The sequence below is a fragment of the Macaca fascicularis genome, chromosome 2, assembly GCF_037993035.2.
Source record: "Macaca fascicularis isolate 582-1 chromosome 2, T2T-MFA8v1.1".
In the NCBI taxonomy this organism is placed as follows: Eukaryota; Metazoa; Chordata; class Mammalia; order Primates; family Cercopithecidae; genus Macaca; species Macaca fascicularis.
Genome location: NC_088376.1, coordinates 151837254 through 151857270, shown reverse-complemented (window position 1 = coordinate 151857270; position 20017 = coordinate 151837254). Strand labels below are relative to the sequence as shown.

The window sequence follows — 20017 nt, the reverse complement described above, 5'->3', positions numbered from 1 at the left end:
CCCTTGGTTTGTCCCTCTTGGTCTCGGCATCTCCCTCTGACTTTATCTCTTGGTCTCTGTGTTTCTCTGAGTCCCTCCCATCCCTGTCCAGAGACACATGGGCTGGCGGTCACCACCTCACATCTGAGCAGCAGCCATGGGCCCAGAGTGTGCCCGCCCCCACCCCAGGGGTCTCCTCGCAGCCCAGGACGGGGTGAGGCAGCCAAGAACAAAGGCACAGGGCAGGGCAGCTGCCTGCCCAGGGCCACACAGCAGAGAGGACTTGGAGCCAGGAAGGGCCCATTGGCTCAGATGGGGCCACCCACAGAGGAGCCAGGAGTGGATGGAGAGGCCAAAGACTGAGCTGGCAGCCTGGGCCTGGCCTGCCCCAACTTGTGTCTAACCCCAGGCAGGTGCCTTCCCTCTGGGCCCATTTCCCCATTGGAGCTCTGTGGCTTGCTGTTCCCTCAGGGCCTTTACCATTGCTGTTCCCTCTGCCTGGGATGCTCTTCCCCAGATCCACAGTGGCTGACTCATCCCTGCATTAAGCTGCAGCTGAAATGCCACCATCCCCAGAGAAGCCCTCCCTGAGACCCCAGCAGAGGTAGCAACTACCACTCTCCACCCTGGGACTCAGCCGCACTCTCATTGCCGTGCTTGTCACTGGCTGACTTCTCTTATTCATTTATAAATGACTATAGGTAGGATCACCTGGTCGTTAAGAAAGTCACCACACACCAGCTGTGCGATCTTGGGCAAGTTACTTCACCTCTCTGGGCCTTTATTTCCTCAACAGTAAAATGAACATAAAGTCATCAAAGCCTATCTTAGGATGTTATTGGAAAGATCAAATGAACCGAAATGAGCCAAACCGAAAGTGCAGATGCTCCTCAATTATAATGGGATCATGTCCCCGTAAACCCATCATAAATCAAAAATATAGTAAGTTGAAAATGCATTTCATCCACCTAACCTACAGAACATCATAGCTCAGCCAAGCCTACCTTAAATGTGCTCAGAACACTTCCATTACTGGCCTACAGGTGGGCAAAATCATCTAACACAAAGCCTATTTTATAATGACGTGTTGAATATCTCATGTAACTCATTGAATATTGTACAGAAAGTGAAAAACAGAATGATTGCCTGGGGATTCCAAGTAGGGTTTCTCCTGGGTGTGTACCACTTTCTCAACATCCTAAATTCAAAAAATCCTAAATCGAACCATCGTAAGTCAGGGATTATCTGTACTTTGGATTGTACTTGACCCAAGGGAGTGCTCAGTAAATATCTAATGAGTAAGTGACAGATTGAATCCTTCCTCCTGTAGGGGAAGGAGGGGCAGTGGCCTGGGATGAGAAAGACCCTGGGCAACTGCTAATGAGGCTCCCTCCCCCAACAGGGCCCAGGCCTGGAAGGAGAGGCACTGAGCCAGATGCAGCTCACCCGGCAGCCCACGGAACCCAAGGCCTGGCCCGCCTTCCACAAGATAAAATGGAGACACTTCTCCCGTCCTGTTATCTGAGCCGGAGATGCGGCCAAAGCGGCCATCCCTTCAGAGCCCTTCCAAGGCTGTTATCGCAGACAGAGCACGCATCACCCACCAGGAATTTGGGGCCCAGTGCCTGGCTGAGACATGGTTGGAGGAAGTTTCAGGCTGATAAGGTCTAGACAGAATGATCACAGTGGGCAGCAAAGTTATTTACATCAGTGACAGTCTCACTAGCTCCCTGGGCACTGAGGCGCCAGGGCCAGCAGGCATGAGGCTCACTTGTCCCACCTGTGCAGCCTGGATTGGGAAGAGAAGGCTTGCTGAGCTTCCTGGATCTGCATCCTCACTGGGTAGCCTTGGGAAGGCCGCCTGCGCCTCTCTGAGCCTCAGTTCTGACATCTGGAAAATGAGAGTAACAATAATAATAACTCCATGCAATAATATAGGTTTAGGAGCCTGGGCTCTGGGACCCAATGGCTCTGATTTAAATCCACGTTCTCCCTGTATGACCTTCAGCAGGTCGCTTCACCCCTCTGGCCTCCGTGTCCTAGCCTATAAAGTAGTGCTTGCCTTACAGGATTGTTTTGAAGTTAAGATGCTTACATCAGTGTCTGGTATATCATAAGTCCTCCATTAAATGTTTGTTGTTAATTACAAACAACATAAACTAACTTGAGCTGTTTGGATGAGAAGAAATTTGTGATCACAGGGTCTCTGGAAACCAAGCTTCGGGGAGAAAGACCCAGCAACAGGGCCCAAAATCTTACTGCCCACCTGGGTGCAGATAGCGCGACGGCTGCCCGCTCCTTGAATGGTGGGCCCAGGACTCCCTGCCAGGACTTCTCCCCAGCTCCCTCCAAGGGTCACAGTGCCTCTCCTTCCCCAGCAGTGGGTACAGCCCTGAGCCTGCTTAGTCATCTCTCCCGCCTCCCATTTAACAGCAGCTGCAGACACAGTAGGGGCAGTGTGGGTCTCCCATCTGGCCCCAGCTGTAAGACAGACTAGGAAAGTCAGTGTCCAGGCCCACCAAGACCCTCAAGGCGGAGAATTCCACACAATGGGAAAGATATCTAGACAGAGGCCCACCTCCGCCAGGGGACAGCGCCACCTGCCATCCTGCTGCCCAACAAAGACCTAGGACAGCACACCCGCTCCCAGGCTTTAGAACAAGACTTCTCAGACCTGGCAGTGCATTTGAATCACCTGGGGAATTTCTCTCTTTTTTTTTGGAAATACCACTGTCTAGACACTACCCCAGAACAATTAAACCCCAGTCTCCAGAGGGTGGAGTTGGGCATCAGTACTTTTTTTTTCTTTTGTTATCCCCAGTAGGTTGTAAGATGCTGCCAGATTTGAAAAATACCACTTGGGGGACCTCCCTCTGGCCTTCCTCTTCCAGCTTTTTCCCTCCCCAGAGTGAAAAGTCTAAGAGAACAAGGAGATGTGCCCTCCAGGAGTCCCTGATACCCCCCTACTCCTTTCCAGATCATATTCCAGTGCCTGAAAGTCCCTGCTTAAATGGTCCTGACCCCCAAGGCCTGCACAAGTCTCCTCCCATCTTCCTTCCTCCCAAGAGTGGACTGCACACCAGTCTACACACTCCAGGCCCAGGCCCGAGGGCAGCTGCTGGCAGGTAGCATGAGCAGAGCATGGACATGTGGGCACACAGTCACTCCTGGGAGCCGAGTTCAGGCTCTCTCTGGTCTGGATCCCCACTGCCTCCCCAGCCCTTCACCCACCTACACCCCGTCCTTACATCCCAGAGCCCTACTCTTCACCCAATGAAAAACTGATTTCTTCTCTTACACCAAGAACTTCCCCGGCTCTCTGCCTTTCCATCCCACTATGAATGCAGTTCCACCTACCCAGATCCTTCCTACCGTGTGGCAGAAACCCTCATCGGCCCCCACCATTCATGTAAGAAACATTACTATAGAAATTTTAGATGGCTTTCTGGCTGAAGATTTCACTCCCAGCCTCCCTGGCAGCCAGGTGGGACTACAAACATGTTGTGCTGTTGAATGGGGGCAGAGTAATGCGGACAATTTCGGGCTCATGACCTTAAAGGAAAAGATGAGTCTTATCCTTCCTTTTCCTTCCTGCTGGCTGGAAACAGCCACTTTGTATTACCAGGTGAGAGTCACACTTGCATGGAAGGAGTCCCTGGGCAGCAGAGGAGCACCTCACCTGGCCTGTACCTTCACATAAGTCTTTTATATCCTTGCTGTAACTAGCAGCCTAACCTACACCATTTTAACCTACACCCAACTAATAACCATCCCTCCTACTTCAATATCGAGCTCAAATGCTCTACTAAGAAGTTGTAGATAGACAAGCTGTGTTCTCTAGTCTCCCACCAAAGCTCATGACTCAGAGCCTTCCAAGAAGACTTGTGCAGTATACATCTTTGGTTTCTGCCCATCCCTGTCCCCTGCTCCAGCTGCCAGCCCTTGAGCTCCTCTGCAGGGCCTTCTTGGCTCCATTCTGGGTTGATGTGGTTCATTCGGTTGATGTGGTATGGCCCACTGGGGAATCCCCTCCCCAGTCACGGTGGTTGGCTCAGGGAAGGATATGTGGCCCTAGTGAGGGGCATCTGTATGTAAGACAGATTGTGCCTGCCCTGGAGCCAGGGGAGGGAGCGCCCTTTCTGCCCTATTGCTCAGCTGGGGGTGTAAGCCAGTAGCTTGGAGACTACCTCTTAGGGGAACTTGCTGAGAATGAAACCAGCTCAGAGGTAAGGGCTGAGAGGAGGAGGAGGGGAAGGAGAAAGAGGCTTTCTGATGGCATGATGTTAAACACCTGGTTATAGCTCGGCCTGAAGCCATCTTGCCCTTGGATCTTTCAGTTACAGGAGTCGATAAATGCTCTTTGGGGCTTCAGCCAATTTGAGTTGGGTTTTGTTTTTGAGTTGGTTGAGGCTACAGCCAATTTGAGTTGGGGTTTCTTGTACCTGAGATTTGGTGTGCTCACTTCTATCCTCCAAGAGCCTTGGCTAATAGAATTCATCTCCCTGAGACAACATTACCCACCAAGTCCAGCACCTGCACTTCCCAGGCCCCTTTGAACACTGGTGTTTGCCATTGAGGTTCCATTTTTTATGATGTCTAGGCTCTCTCCAAAGGTGGTTTGCCTTAAATAAAGGGGGGCAGTGATTGTGATGAAAAATAAACTCATGTCTGTTAACCATATACTGTGAACTAAGCATTTTAACAGGCACCTTACATGGATTAGTTCATTTAATCCTCTACACAATTCTAGAGGTACTAGATATTTCCCCCATTTTACAAAGAAACTGAGGCTCAGCAGCATAGCTAGGGCCACCACCCGGAGCAGCCCAATTCCAGAGTCAGCACGTGTTTCCCTGCCCTTCCAGAGGAAGAGAGAGAACATCATAGTGAGATGGTGGGGAGCTGGGGTGTGCAGACAAGGACTGGGTGACCCCTTGGCAGAGTGGCAAAAAGGGCTGAAGTACATGGAATAGGGTGTCTGGGGAGAGGAGTGGGGGAGAGGCATTACAACTTTTATTCCACTCTGGGATTTCTCTGCACTTTCCCAAGCAGTCTACTTATTCCAGGAAAGCCGCCTGGCCTCACAACTCCCGTCTGGGAGTGGTCAGCCCCTACCTCCTATGGCCCGGCTCGCTCGTGACTCATCCTGGCCCACTCCTTCGCCTGGTGTGATGAAATTGGGCCCAGCCTTGCTGTTGGGGCCAACTCTCCAGGCAGGGGGAAGGGTGAGGAGGCAGGGTGCTGGTCTCAGAGGCTGGGATCTCCCCAGCAGGCTGGAAAAATAGGCTGAGCAGCCTCAGAGCCCCTTCCCCACTGCAGCCACCCAGAGAGGGAAGAGACTTGCCTAAGGCCACACTGTGAAACCCTAAGGGGCTGAAGGGGGCCCACAGGACAGCAAAGGCAGCCCAGAGACAGGGGGCCTGATCCCAGAAAGGCTCTTGCCCACTCTCAACCTCAGTTTCCCCATTTGTGAAATGAGAGACTGGCTCTGATTTTAATACCTAAGTTAGAAACTACATATAATAAAACATTCAATATTGGGAGAGTCTGTCTTCCCAAGAGAAACTCTTCCAACAGCTTTTGTTTTTGTTTTTGTTTTTTTTTGTGGGGTTTTTTGTTTGTTTGTTTGTTTTATGTTTTGTTTTGAGACAGAGTCTTGCTCTGTCGCCCAGGCTAGAGTTCTGTGGAGTGATCTCAGCTCACTGCAACCTCCACCTCCCAGGTTCAAGCGATTCTCCTGCCTCAGCCTCCCAAGCAGCTAGGATTATGCTACCACACCCATCTACATTCTGTATTTTTAGTAGAGACGGGGGTTTCACCATGTTGGCCAGGCTGGTCTCGAACTCCTGACCTCAAGTGATCTGCCCACCTCTGCCTCCCAAAGTTCTGGGATTACAGGCATGAGCCGTTGCACCTAGCCCCAACTGCTTTTGTTTTATACATATACATGAATGTATGTATGTATGCCTGCCCACAGTTTCTAATAAACATTTCTATCATGAGATATATTATGGTCATTTTTCTACATCAATAACAGATATCTTTAGAATCACTGTCAACAGCTGTGCAGTATTCTATCAGAATTAGCTTAGACTGTGCAGTCTAATTCTAACCAATAGAGGAATGACACAGCAGTAGGGGCTACCTGCGTTAGGGATAAGAACCCCTTCCCCTCCCTTGTGTGCTCTTGCCATTGCTCCATCTGCAAGATGCACCCTTCTACAGAAGTAAAATTGCCTTGCTGAGAAAATTCATGTTCAAGTGCTATTTCTTTTGCAGCACTGAAAGTTTATTTCTAACACCTGTAATGCCAGCTACTTGGTAGGCTGAGGTGGGACAGTGCAGTGAGCCAGGATTGACCCCTGATCTCCAGTCTGGGAGACAGAGTGAGACCCTGCTCCTAAATACATATATAGAGATATATATTTTCGAGCATTTGTCTATTTCCAAGAAGTTGCAAGAACAAAGGGCATGTTTACGTGTATTTTCTTTCTTTTAAATGTTCAACCATTTGCGCATATTCTTTATTCCTTTTCACTATGGAGGTGTCCATCTTGGTCATAGTAACTGATAGGCATTTTTTTTTTTTTTTATAGTAGGAATGCTGACCTATTGTCTGCCAAGCACATGCTGCAGACTCCCTTTAGTTTAGCTTTGGTTATGTACTTTTTTAAACATAGAATTTTAAGAATTTGATGTAGACAGACCTACCAGTATTTTTCTTTGTGGTCTATGGTTTTGAGGTTGTGCTTGGAAAGCCTTCCTCTATTCCAAGATAGAAATAGAATAGTAAACTACGTATATTCTATTCCAGTTCTTTTTTTCATCCATCCATCCAGCCTTCATTTATTGCTGCCCTTAAATCTAACCCCGAGCCCCTCTGGCTGCCCTTCCCCTGCAGCTGATGGCTGGTCCTCCAGCAGGCTGCCTTGTTATGGGGCAAGAATTTCCAGTTATACCTGGAAACCTCCCCTTCTAGGTATGTGGAAAAAGGAAACACGTCTCTGTTTAAATAACAGACTTTGGCTTCTGAGGCTGCAAGTAACCTCTGGTTACCTGGCAGGACTTGATCCAACCAGTCTTGGGTATAGATGGGTTTCGGATAATGAGGGTTATGGTAGCCATGAAGATATATCACTCAGATCTCCACATATCTCTGCAGCATAGGTCACTGACTGCTCCTCCACACCCACCATCACATTTACGCTGAGGCCACTGTGAGCTGCTCCCAACCAACGACAAAACACAGAGCTAGGAATGGGAATGCAGCAACATCCCAGAGAGACCCAGTACTCCTTGCAGTCACCTGCTGGAAAAGTTCCCAAGGCCCCCTCATCATCTTGGCTGAAGCTTTTTGGAACTGCATCACATTCCAAGACTTCTCCTCCCCAGTCCTTCTTCCCCACCTCCCAGCACAAGTGTCAGAACTGTGTTGCCCTCTGAATCTCTCTCTGCCTTCTCCTGCTCCCTCCCTGCAAAATGTACCTTGTGCATCTAATCCTGTCTCGCTTGGCAAAATCACTCTGGGCTTCTTCACAGACCCAAACTATCCAGTGATAGAAATGGTAACTGAAATTGTCACTGCATTATACTGTTTGTAAAGCTCAGACACAGCTGCCTCTCTTGCATGTCCTCCACCTGCTGAATGTTAAACACTGAGTGTCCCCACTTCACAGATAACAAAACTGAGACAGCTCAGAGACAGTTGAGCTTGGGTCCCCCCAGGCAGCATAAGTGAGTCACACAGCCCCGTGGAGTCCCAGGCTTTTCTGTCTAGGCCTCTCAGTCCAGAGCCTCTGCCTGGGGCCGTGGCCCAGCAGCCTTTGTGTTTCCTCATCCGGCCCTAAGGCCCTGGGGCCGCACTGGGCCACTGGAATGCCAGGAAAGACAGAGCCTGGAACCCCCTTCCTCGGGTGGAAAGAGCCCAGGTCCCCCTGCCCCAGCTGAACCCAGAGGAAGGAGCCAGGAACTGAGCTATGGGGTGGGAGGGCAACACCTTCTCTTCTTGAGCAACTCTGGATGTTGAGAGAAAAGTCGTCCTCGCACAGAGAGGTGACTCCCTTGTGGGTTCTGGCCCCACCCTCCGGTCCTCTTGGCCTATCTGCTCCTCCTCAGCCAAAACCTCAAGGCTGCTCTTCTCCAGGCTGAGTCACCCTAGTTGCTCTAGTACCCTGGGGCCAATTCAGCCGTCCCTCTTACAGGACTATTCCAGGGACTGAGCACAGGTCCTTAGGGTGGTCTGTATGGCCCATAGAGAACTTTCACTTTCCACATTCCAGCCCTTAGACTTCAGGCCGTGTGACCTAAGCTGGCAGTAGTTATCTGGGGTGACGTATTAAGCTGCCAACACACTGACTGCAGGGTCCCTTGACCTCCTAGCTGAAGGTCCAGAGCTGCTTGGCCATGGACAGGCCTGCCCCTCTATCCTGGGTATCTGCACTGAGTTGCCCTCTGGTCTCTTCCCGTCCTTCCGGCTTTCCCCCAGGTGCTTCAACCCCTCCTTTCTCCAGGCCTCTTCACCAGGGCCCTGATAAGGGAGCAGGTGGGAGACCCACATCCTCTGGACCACACTGGCCAGCTGGCCAAACCCCTGGAAGTAGAGAAGACCCCCGCAAGATGTGCCTTGATCATTCATTTCCATCTGTCAGCCCTGGCCTCCTGACATGTTCAGGACATGGGCCCAGTCTCGGCTCCACACCCCTGATCTCCACTCACCCTGACCCCCAGAAGGAACGTAGCCTCAGTGTCCGTCCAGCCATCTGTGCAGCCATCCGCCCACGCAGGGATGACATAGCACGTGGTTACCAGGTCAGAGTCTGGAGCCAGGCTGCCTGGGTTTGAAGCCCAGCTCTGCTGCTTAGTAGCCATGGGACCTGGGAGAAGTTGCCCCTCTGTGTCTGAGGGTCCCGACTATAAAATAACTGCCTACCTCAGCATGCTGTTGTGAGGACTGAGTTATATGGAAAGTGCTTAGGAAGTGGCTTGCATGTGGTAAGTGCTCAATAAGTATTAGCTAATATTACTCAGCAAACCTTTCCAGGGTACCCACTCTATGCCAGACACTGTGCATCCCACCAGGGCTCTGGCCATGAGTAGGGCTGACTCGCCCCTGACCGCATGGAGCTCACATTCCAATGGGAGACAGATATAAATCCAACAACCTCACACCCACACAGTAAGAAGCGCCTTGAGGCTGCAGGGGAGGTGCTGCGGACAGTGGTCAGCTGGAGCCCGGCTGCCTGGCTGTGTGCTCAGACTCGGGAGGCTCCTAACCACTTGGGCTTCCTGTCATCTTCCATAAAATAAGAAGAGCAGCTCCTACATCGCCAGGCTTCAGGAAAGGCTCCACGAGCTAACCAGTGGGAAGGACCAGACAGCGCCTGGCACACAGGAAGTGCTCAAGGACAGTTAAGTGGGCTCTGGGAAAGGGATCCTGAAGCTGAGGAGTCCATTGAAGGGAGAGTTGAAGGGAAGAGGAGATGGCAGGGTCAGGCCTCACAGGGGAGCCTGTGGTCATGGGAAGAAGCTCTATGTTTGTTCTGAGAGCAGCGGGAAGCCACTGGAGGCAGCTGGTGCAAGAGTCCAGGTGGGAGATGATGGGATTCAGACAGGACTGGTGGCATAGGGGCAATGGTCGGGTTGGAGAGATACTGTGGGGAGAGGACACAGACTGGTGTGATGCTGGGAGCCAGGGAGAGGGTGGGGCAGACTCACACACACACACACACACACACACACACACACACAGAGGTTTCTGGCTCAGGAGGTGTGACTGATGAGTTGGGAAAGGGTGCCAGTCTGGACTTTCTGCTGCAAGTCACAGCACACTTGACTCAAAGAGGCTAAGTCAAGAAGGGAACTATTGACTTCAGTACTGACAGAGTACAGGGGTGAACTTCAAGCACAGCTTGATCCAGGCTTTCAAATATGTTACCAGGAGCAAGTTTCTCCCCGCTTGTCCCTCAACTCATAACCCTTCAAGTCCAGCTAGAATACAACACTAGTGCACTGGTCTTAAGGTTCTCCCCAATTGGAGGGACTCAATACAGGTGCCCAGGCCTGAACCAGTCACTGCAGCGGGGATAGGCTGCACTGACTGGCTCCGCCCACGTCATATGTATGCCCAGCGGCCTGAGCGGGTGGGAGGAATCGCCACGTGGAAACTGAGGGCTGTTCCCAGATGCTGGAGAGTGATCCACCAATGGCCCCAATAGGGCGGGTAAATTTGCAGCCTTGAGTTTCAGGTCGATTTCTTGGACATTAAATTCAAACACTGTCAGACATGTATTTAGCACACATTTTTAAAATATGTTCTCTCTAAAGTTTTCAACAGACACAAGGGGACTTCGTCAAGCTCCTCAGTGATTGGTTCTCAAGTCGTGGAAGCCCCCGTGATCTCGCCAATCAGAATCCAGAGATACGCAGAAATACCCAGATCTCATAGGGTCATTGGCTCCCGCTAGGCTGCGAACCGGAGGCCAGCACACCGCGAGGGTCTGATGGAAAAGCAAGTCGCCTGCGGTTGGTGACTAATAATAAAACAAGCAGGTTACACCCATTGCAAAAATGTTAGCCAGCAGGAGAGAATGTGACAGGAGCCCAGGGGCTGATTTGGGTTATGTGCAAACACCAGAAAGGGGTCCTGTGAAAAGCTCGGGCTTCTTGACCCAGAAATCCTCTCTGGGGCCCCTTCCCAGTCACACTAACTCCCGGAGCTTCCTTAAAAGTGTTCCCACTTCTGTGTGCATCCCCAATCTGTTCAGTTAGGGCTGTTTTTGAACTTGATAAAAAGAGACTCATACTTTAAGTGTTCTCATTGCACTGAGGAGATGAAATGCATCCATCAGTGCCTACAGGTGGTCTTCATTCCTTTTCAGTGCCGTGTTCTACTGACCAGCTCTTGCATACTGAATGATTCTCTGTCTATGGATATTTAGATTGCTTTCTGGTTTTTGTCTTGTTTTGTTTTTCCTATTACAAATAATGCTGATATAACCACCTTAAGTCCGTCTCCCTGTGACATTTGTACGAGTCCTTTAGGGCAGACATACAGCTAGGTCATGGGGCATGCACATATTCAGGCTCATCAGCTCATGCCAAATAATTGCTGCAGAGTGTTTGTGCCCATGTGTATTTCCACCAGTTGCTGCCAAGCGTGCCACCTCCTTACCAACTCTTGTGTGCCCATGTAGTAGGTGTGAAATGGTACCTTGGTGTGGTTTTAGTCCACATGTCCCTTGTTACTAATGAGGATGAACATCTTGCCATGCTCATCATCCATCTGCATTTTCTCTTTTGTGAAATTTCTGCTCACGGCTTTTGCCCCTTAAAACATTGCTTTCTTCTTTGCAATCACTAATTTCTAAAGCACAATCTGGCCCTGTGACTCCCTGCTTTTAAGCCCTCCATGGCTCCCTGTGGGCCTCAGAGTCAAGCCCATATTTGGCAGCCTGGCCGGCAAGGCCCTAAAGTGGTTTGGCTCCAGTCTGCGTCTCCGTTTTCAATGGGAGCTGTTTCCTGTTTCTGTTCACAGTCTCCCCTCCCCCCGACTCCTGCTTCCTCCGCTGGCTTGCCCACTCCCCACTCTCTGCAACCTCCTAGCTCCTGCTTGTGCTGTGCCACCTGCCAGGAGCACCCTGCCCCTCCCCCGGGGTGCCACATTCTTTCCTGGCTCCTTCTTTCTCAGCCTTCAGGTCTTAACTGAAACGTCACCTCCTCCCGGGAGCTCTCCTGGTTCACTCTCATCCCCTGGACAGCATAACCACAGCACCTGGGAGCACCTGTCTTGGGGCACTACTCTTGTGCCATTAATGTCAGCGGGTTCATCAGGCTTTGCCGCTGGATGGCAAGCTCCCTGAGGGCCAAGATCATGACTGTTTTGTTTACACTTCTATTCCTGGTAGCTGGGAGTGTGGCTGCACAGAGCCAGCTCTCTAAAACTCTCAGTGGAAGGGCAGGAAGGAGGAAAGCATGGGCTGGAGGAGTGGGGGTTGTTAAAGAAGAGTGGCTATGCCAACACAAACTCTATGAGGGACCCAGGGACTTCTGGGAACCCACCTTAGGGTGGAGAAGGGAGAGCACTGGATTCGGAAGCAGGGAGCCAGTCCTGCCTCCACTACTGGCAAGCTGAGCTCTCTGGACCAGTCTCTTGCTCTCTCTGCCTCAGTTTCCTCATCTAACAGAGGGTGACCCCTGGCCTCCTCCATCACAAACAGTGCCCCTAGATGGCCAGCCTGAGGTTTCCCCCATAATCCCAGGCCTAGGGAGCAGGCAGACCCCAGACCAGACAAAGGGGCCTTGTTCGCCGGGCTCTCTGGAGGAAACTTCCCCTCACAGCTTGGCTCCTGCTGAACAAAACCATATGCCAACATGTGGGAGGAGGGGCAGGTGGGCGGCCGGCATCCCAGCATCCCAGCACCCTTCTCAATGTCTGGGCTCCTGCCCAGAATGCCAGATGCCACGGACTTTGAGGAGAACTCCCTTCCACCCCTGCCCCAACCCCGGCTGCACCAGGCCCTCATCTGAGCCCCTCGTAGGGCTGCAGGAGCCAGGCAAAGCATACCCGCTTCCTGTCTCACGCACGGCTCATGCCAATCCGCCAGGCAGGCCCTGCTTTCAGGTCCGTTTTACAGATGAGAAATGAAGGATGCTTGCAAGTGGTGGTGTAAGCCCTTGGGCTCAGCCAGGAGGGGCAAAGGCAGCCTGACCCCATGGCACGGCCACCCCCAAGGCTCCTGCCTGAGACCACAGTGTCCTCCAAAGCTCACAGCAAGTGCCAAATCCCATACTGACCTCCCTCTAGAAGACTGGGCACAGCGCAACCTCTCTGCAGCAAGCCCAAGAATGGGCAGGGAGAGATGTCACCATACGGCCTGCCAGACGACTTCAAGGAAGGAGCGGCTCTCAACCCCACGGCCAACTTCACGCAGCCGAAATCAGCTGCATGCTCCTCCAGGCTCCCGCTACCACCTGCATCCCTTTGCAGAGACTTCAGTCTCCATCCTGCCACTCACGGGGTGTGTGACGTGGAGCAAGGAACTCCTTCCCCTCACCTTTGTGTTGTCACCTGTGAAATACGAACAAGGGTGGCGGGAGGATGGACAAGCTGAGGCTCCACCCCACTGGAACTGCAGAAGAGGCAAGAAATACAGAAAATAACAACTGTGGACAAAGAAGGGAAACCACCGGAATGTTTATCCGCCAGTGGGAGTTTCGGATGATGCGACCATTGTAGGAAACCCTTTGGCGGCAGCGACCAAAACAGAGCATATGTGCATGCTGTGACCCAGAAATCTCCCTTCTCAGTTTCCACTCAGGAGAGCGTGTGTCCTCCAGGCAGGAGGTGCAAACAAGAAGATCCCCAGCAGGACTGGCCACAGCTCCCCAAACCGGAAGCCACTGACAGTGGAGATGGGCAGGTGCGTCATGGGGCTGCCACACAATTGAATACCCGCAATTCACAACTACTCACAGCAAGGTAGATGTAGCTCACAGACACAGCTCAGAGCCAAAGAAATTAGACACAAAGGAACATACATGTATGGCATACACACTTTGTTCATTTTGTGTGAAGTTCCAGAACAGGCAACCCTCATCTATGCTGTTAAAAGTCAGAAGCAGGGGCCTGGCATTGTGGCTCACGCCTGTAATCTCAGCACTTTGGGAGGCCAAGGCAGGTGGATCACGAGGTCAGGAGATCAAGACCAGCCTGGCCAAGATGCTGAAACACTGTCTCTACTAAAAATACAAAAAAAATTTAGCTGGACTTGGTGGCGGCTGCCTGTAATCCCAGCTACTCAGGAGGCTGAGGCAGGAGAATCACTGAGCCTGGGAGGCAGAGGTTGTAGTGAACCGAGATGGCACCACTGCACTCCAGCCTGGGTGACAGAGCGAGACTCCATCTCAAAACAGAAAGGAAAAAAAGTTATGAGCAGGTACCCTTGCGGTGGTTGTGCCTGGAAGGGGGGCACAAAGGGGACTGGGGGGCACTGGTCAGGTTCTGTTTCTTGATCTGTGTGTCAGTTCCACAAGTATGTTCAGTTTGTGAAAAGCCAGTGTGCACACACTTATGATACAGGCATCAGTAGCTAATGAAAGATAGGGTTGTGGTGCACTGTTCCCCCGGGTATGTTTGTTTTGTTCTTGGTCTCTAAAGGCATGGCTAGGGTAGTTCAGTGCCGACGACATCCTGCCCATCGTCCTTCAGCTGGTGCTGAAGGTCACCTGCAGCCTCATGGTTGGCTCCTGCACACACAGATGACTTCTCACCTACACCACTGGTTGCAAGAGCTCATCTGGCCCACGTTGACAGGGCAGCCCAGGCATGTCCTGAGTTAGTGCCTCCAGGAGCCCTTCTCAAGCAGTGGGGAGCGGGGCGGGAGGTCTCTTGCTGGGACAATTCTGAGCTGTGCTCTGCACTGTCCCTTTTGATCCTGGCTGGACTGAGCTCCAGCGGCTCCCAGTGATGACATTCATTAACATGCCTTTTCTTATTTAGAGACAGGATCTCACTCTGCCCCTAGGCTGGAGTGCAGTGGCGCAATCATAGCTCACTGCCACCTCAAATTCCTGGCCTCAAGCGATCTTCCTGCTTTGGCCTCCCAAAGTGCTGGGATCACAGGCATGGCCACTGTGCCAGGCCTAACACACCCTTTGTGGGCTTTCCCTGCCTCACACCCTCACTGTGTTCTCTGGAATAAGCTCCCAAATAATCTACTTGCACCCAAATCCTTGCCCCAGGTCTTCTTTCATGTCCCCAGATGTTAAGACAAGAGGGATTGTTCATATCTGGGAATCAGGAGGTGGGAATGCCAGTCTCCGAAGGAATCAGAACATACCACAGGGCCTTGGACAGGTCACCAGCCTTGCCTGAGCCTCTTGCAGGAGAATGAGGTGTTGAGGGAGCCCTTTCCTTTTGCAGGAATTAGTGGCCAGGACCCAAAGTTCAGGACAAAGAAGCAACCAGATGCCCACATTCTAAAGAGAGATAGCAGCCCTTGCCAGCACCCCAAGATCCTCTCCTCAGCCAGCCCTATCAGCTTAAATATGCAGACATCCAGGAAGAGAAGGGGAGCTCAGAAATCACCAGGCTTGAGAACTGTTGCTATGGGGCAGGAGCGGCACTTCCCTTCCTGTTCCAAAAAAAGCCAAAGTAAAGCCCAAAGCCCAATCTCCAGGAGAATGAGGGCACCTGCAAGGCAGGGAGATGGGCACCCCATCTCAGCCTGGGTGTCATCTCATGCAGCAGACCAGCAGTGCTGTCCTGGGCCCATCGGCACAGGGAGAGGGGAATTGGAGAGAGCCGCAGGAAAAGGAGGGGTGGCAGGGTTGGTCCCATGAGTTTCTGCAAGTTAAATGTCACCACAATAGGGAGTCTGGCATGGGCTGTCTCCCTGGTTCTGCACCATAAAAGTATACCCCGCCATGGGGGGACCACAGTAGGAGGGGACCCTGATGGGAGTAGGAACTGAGCTGGTGGGATGGGGTCTAGCCGGAGCCAAATGCAGAGGGGGCCTCTCCCAATAGCACTTCTGGAAGAATCACAAAAGCTCTGGTGGACAAAGGCCATACCAAAGGCATTGTTGGCGTTGATGACTGGTCAGTGCAGCCAGGAGGCTACAGAGACAGAGATTGGCCAATGGAGTCAAACTTGGCCTCCTCCCCACTGTCTCCAGCCTCAGGGAAAGACAGGCCCCACCCTCCCCACCCCATCCCTGGTGCCTCAGTCTGCATCCATCCAAACCCAGTGGGGAGTGGAGAGCATGGAATTTGACAGAGTCTGATCAGGATTTTCAATCTGAGTGTACTGGGATGTCCCAGAGATAGAGATTAGGGCACACCAGAGTCCATAGAGCCCGGGGGACAGCACCGATAGAGGGAAAAGAGAATTATTTCCCTTTGTCCTCCCAGAGAGTTCAGGCTGCCCCCAAAACTGGTGCTGCTTGGATTGGGAAGCTGCCCTGCATGAAGAAGGAATGAGAGGGGAGCCAGGAATGTGGGGTTATGGGGAAGGGGAGTCTGGCTAAGGCACAGCCACAGGAGCCCCCCACTTACCCACCCACCAGGATGGCCGCTCTCCAGACTAAGGGTAGTCTCCATCACCCTCAGTGACTATGTCCAAGTGGCCGCTGGCCTCATGCCCAGGATCATTAACTCCCCTCCCCAGAGGACCCCCAGCTCATCCCCACCAGGGCCCAGGAAGCTTCACCCCACAGTCCTGGCCAAGCTCTTGGTCTTGGTGCCTAGTCAGATGGCTGAGCTGGTGAGCATGGCCAAGGGCTGGGTGGGGAGCAGGGTGGAGGTGGTTGAGCAATAGGAGGTCGTAAGTTTGAGAAAAGGAAAGCACAGGCCAGCCTCGTGCAGAGACACAGACGCAGCACCCTAGGGTACAAACACTAACAAACCCAGGGCAGCCACTTCTGAAGGCAATTCATCACCCGCCAGCAGGAGGTATCCAGGAAGGCAAGTTTGGCTTAACCCTAGAAGAGCAAGGCATTTGGTTTACCAAGGTAAAGGAGGAAAGTGATATGATCACCTCAGTAGAGACAGGGAAATGGGTATAATAAAAGCAACACCAGGCCGGGCGCGGTGTTGTAATCCCAGCACTTTGGGAGGCCAAGGCAAACGGATCACCTGAGGTCAGGAGTTCGAGACCAACCTGGCCAACATGGCAAAACCCGTCTCTACTAAAAATACAAAGATTAGCTGGGTGAGGTGGCAGGCGTCTGTAATCCCAGCTACTTAGGAGGCTGAGCCAGGAGAATCGCTTGAGCCTGGGAGGTGGAGGCTGTAGTGAGCTGCGATTGTGCCACTACACTCCAGCCTGGGTGACAGAGTGAAACCCCATCTCAAAAAAAAAAAAAAAAAAAAAACAGAAGGCAACACCTTACAAGCTAGGAGTGGAAAGAACTGCCTTAATATCATAAAGTATATTTAAATATTTCATTTTCTACAGAAAATTAAAGATAGGGCCAGATGAGTGTGCAGGTCCTATTTCAAGATCAGTTTGCTCTTGCAGGCAAGTGTCCCTCAACACCTCTCATGCCAGGCCCATCACACAGAAATAGCAAGGAGTCCGCCCTGGTGGAACGAAATGTACCTGTCCTGCCTCAACAAGGCCTTGTCTTGTTACAAAGATGGCCGCCCCTGGGGTTGGGGAGCAAGGTAGAGCTGACTCAGTGCCACAAGCCAGCTTCCCGGCCTGCCTTTCCCTTCCTCAGTGAACATCTGCCACTTTTCTTTAAAAGCTGTGGTAAAATACACATAACATAAAATTTAGCATCATAACCATTTTTAAATGTACATTTCAGTGGCATGAAGTACATTCACATGGCCATGCAACCATCACCACCATCAGGCTCCAGAACATTTTCCCCTTCTCAGACTGAAACTCTGTCCCCATTAAACACTGACTCCCGTTGCCCCTTCCCCAGCCCCTGGCACTCACACTCACCATTCTACTTTCTGACTCCATGAGTTTGACTCCTCTAGGGATCTCACCTAAGTGGAATTCTACAGTACTTGTTCTTTTGTGACTTGGATTATTCCACTGAGCATAATGTCCTCAAAGCTCATCCATGTTGCAGCATGGGTCAGAATTTCCTTCCTTTTTAAGGCTGAATAATATTCCATTGGATGAATAGACCATATATTTTCTTTATCCATTCATCTGTCGATGGGCACTTGAGTTGCTTCCGTTTTTTGCTGTTGTAATGCTGCTGTGAACATAGGGGAACCAATATCTATTCAAGTTCCTGCTTGCAATTATTTCAAACCATAGGAACACTGGCTCCTCTCACTAGCTCAGACACTGGGATTGGGGAGATTTGCTGCAGAAGGACTGCTTTCAGTCCTTCTGAGGCTTGTTTTTAAGAAGGGGAGGGATGTGGGTGGGCAGCAGAGTCAGGGGCTGCATTTGTTGGCATCATCCACACGTGCAGCCTCAGCTTATCTTCACAGCAACCCTGATCTGGGCCACAGAAGCATTTTGCTTGCCCAGGATACTTTAAAACTCAGGACAGTTCAAGACTCTGTATTTTTTGCTTTCTGTATTGAAAAGCCAGTGGGTCTGGTTTGGCCTGCATTCCCACAGCTGGAGCCACATGGTGGCCCCTTAGCCAGGGCCTGGCCTGCCACTCCCTGCCCTTCCTTGGACTCCTCCATGCTAAGCAGAGGGCCAGATACTGCTGGCCATCCTGGACTCATTCTCCCTCTCTTGGAGACCCTGTGAGCAATGGAGCTCTTGAGCCTTTAGCTGAGGCTAGGGGAGTGGAGGCCATCGTCTTTCCATTTTTACAGCTGAGGAAACTGAGGCAGAGAGGTTAAGGAAGTGGCTGAGTCAGGACTTGAACCCAGGACTCTCAGGCTACAAGCAGACACCAAATGAAAACCTGGCTGTGGAAGCTGGGACTGGATGCTCAGAGACAAATGTACTGACTCATCCTCAGGCCCTCACCTGCATCCCAAACTGCTCTCTAGTTTGCATCCCAGACTGTAGCCAGGAAGGGTCTTCTGGAGGCATGCACCTGCCTACATTATTCCCCTGCCCAGAAGCCTTCCTGGGCCCCCCGCCCACCCACCTTCTGGATGGAGTCTGAATGCATCAGCCTGGCCTTTAAGGTCCCTGTGAGCAGGCTCAGCTGCTCTGCCTCCCCATTTCCCAACATCTGCCCCTCCAGCCAGACCACACCATCCATACCTCTGCCTTTGCAAATACTCTTCCCTCTGCCTTGGTGCCCTGCACTCACTCTTTCTCCTGGTAAACTCCTACTCACCCTCCAGAGCCCAGTTTAGGCCTTGCCCTCTGCCCTAAGCTTCCTCCATTAGATGTATTCCTACTCCCCTTCTCCTATGAGACTGAGCTCTGCAAGGGCAAGGACCATGTCTGAATCAGGCCTGAGCCCCCATGCCCAACCCAGAGCCTGGCACAAAGTGGGACAAATTGAATCAATAAATGGATAAAGGGAGGGATGGAGGAAGGGAAGGATGAGAAGAGATGGGTGGGTGGAAGAAGGCAGGAATGGATGGATACAGGGAGGAAGGGCTGGATAGAGAGAGGGATAGAAGGAAGAATGGATGCAGGAATGGAAGGAGGGAGAGAAGAATAGCTGGATGAAGGGAGAGAGGGAGAAATGGATAGATGATGGGTTGAAAGAAGGAAGGATGACTTGATGGAAGGAGGGCGGGAGGGATGGAGGGAAAAGGGGATGGATGGATGGATGGATACAGGGAGGGAGGGAGAAAGAGATGAAGAGAGGAAGGAAGGCGGGCACAGAGGGAGATATAGAAGGATGGATGGATGTGGAAACAGAGAGAGGGAGAGATAGATGGAGGGATGGGATAAGAGGGATTTCCTTACCCCAGTGTGTGGTGAGGCCTTTGGGGAGGCAATTAAGTCTTCATCTGACCCAGGGGTCCTCCTTGAAGCCTAGCACAGAGGTGGGTACACAGCAGGAGCTGCGTGGAGTGAGGGGTAGCTGGAGCAGGGGTGCGCTGGAAGTGTCACTGGGAGTGGAGAGCGGACTGAGTGATAGTGGTGACTAGCCTAAGGCAGGGGCTGGGGTCCAGGGAGGAGTGGCCAGCCATCAAGAATGAAAAGATGGGGGTCATGGGGACTGGAGCTGTGCTTGGGGGTTCTAACAGACAGAGGGGAAGGGAGCATGTGGGATTGAGAGAAATGTCCAGATACCAGTGGAAAAAGCCAGAGGATAAGGCAAAACCTTGGGGACAGGAAAGTGAAGCCAGCCAGGAAGGAAGCCAAGAGAAAGGGGTGGGGATGGAGTAAAGGGGTGGGGAGGGGGGAAAGGGGTGGGGAAGCCCAGGAGGAGCCCAGGCCACAAGGGGCTGCAGAGAGGGCATTCAGTCAGAGTTCCTTCGCTTCCCTTAGGCCTCCTCTTCCATCCTGTTCTGCCCTTGGGGTCAAACAAATGATTGCAGAGAAAGGATGAAGGAGGTGAGGCATGGGCAAAATAGTTGTTATTTGCAGCTCCAGGGCAGTAGGGCTGTCTGCCAGCAGAAGCAGCCAAGGGTCCTGTTAACA

The 20017-nt window shown here is 51.9% G+C and overlaps 1 protein-coding gene across 3 annotated transcripts in view; it reads right to left on the bottom strand.

Annotated features, from left to right (window-relative positions):
• The window catches only part of FBLN2 (fibulin 2), a 111160-nt gene extending 91500 nt beyond the window's left edge, over positions 1-19660 (bottom strand). For all 3 annotated transcript variants that reach the window (XM_074033046.1, XM_074033047.1, XM_074033049.1), the window contains exon 1: positions 19337-19660. The gene's annotated coding sequence lies outside the window, so the exon portion shown is untranslated. The remainder of the gene's footprint in view (positions 1-19336) is intronic.
• Between the last annotated feature and the right edge of the window lie 357 nt (positions 19661-20017).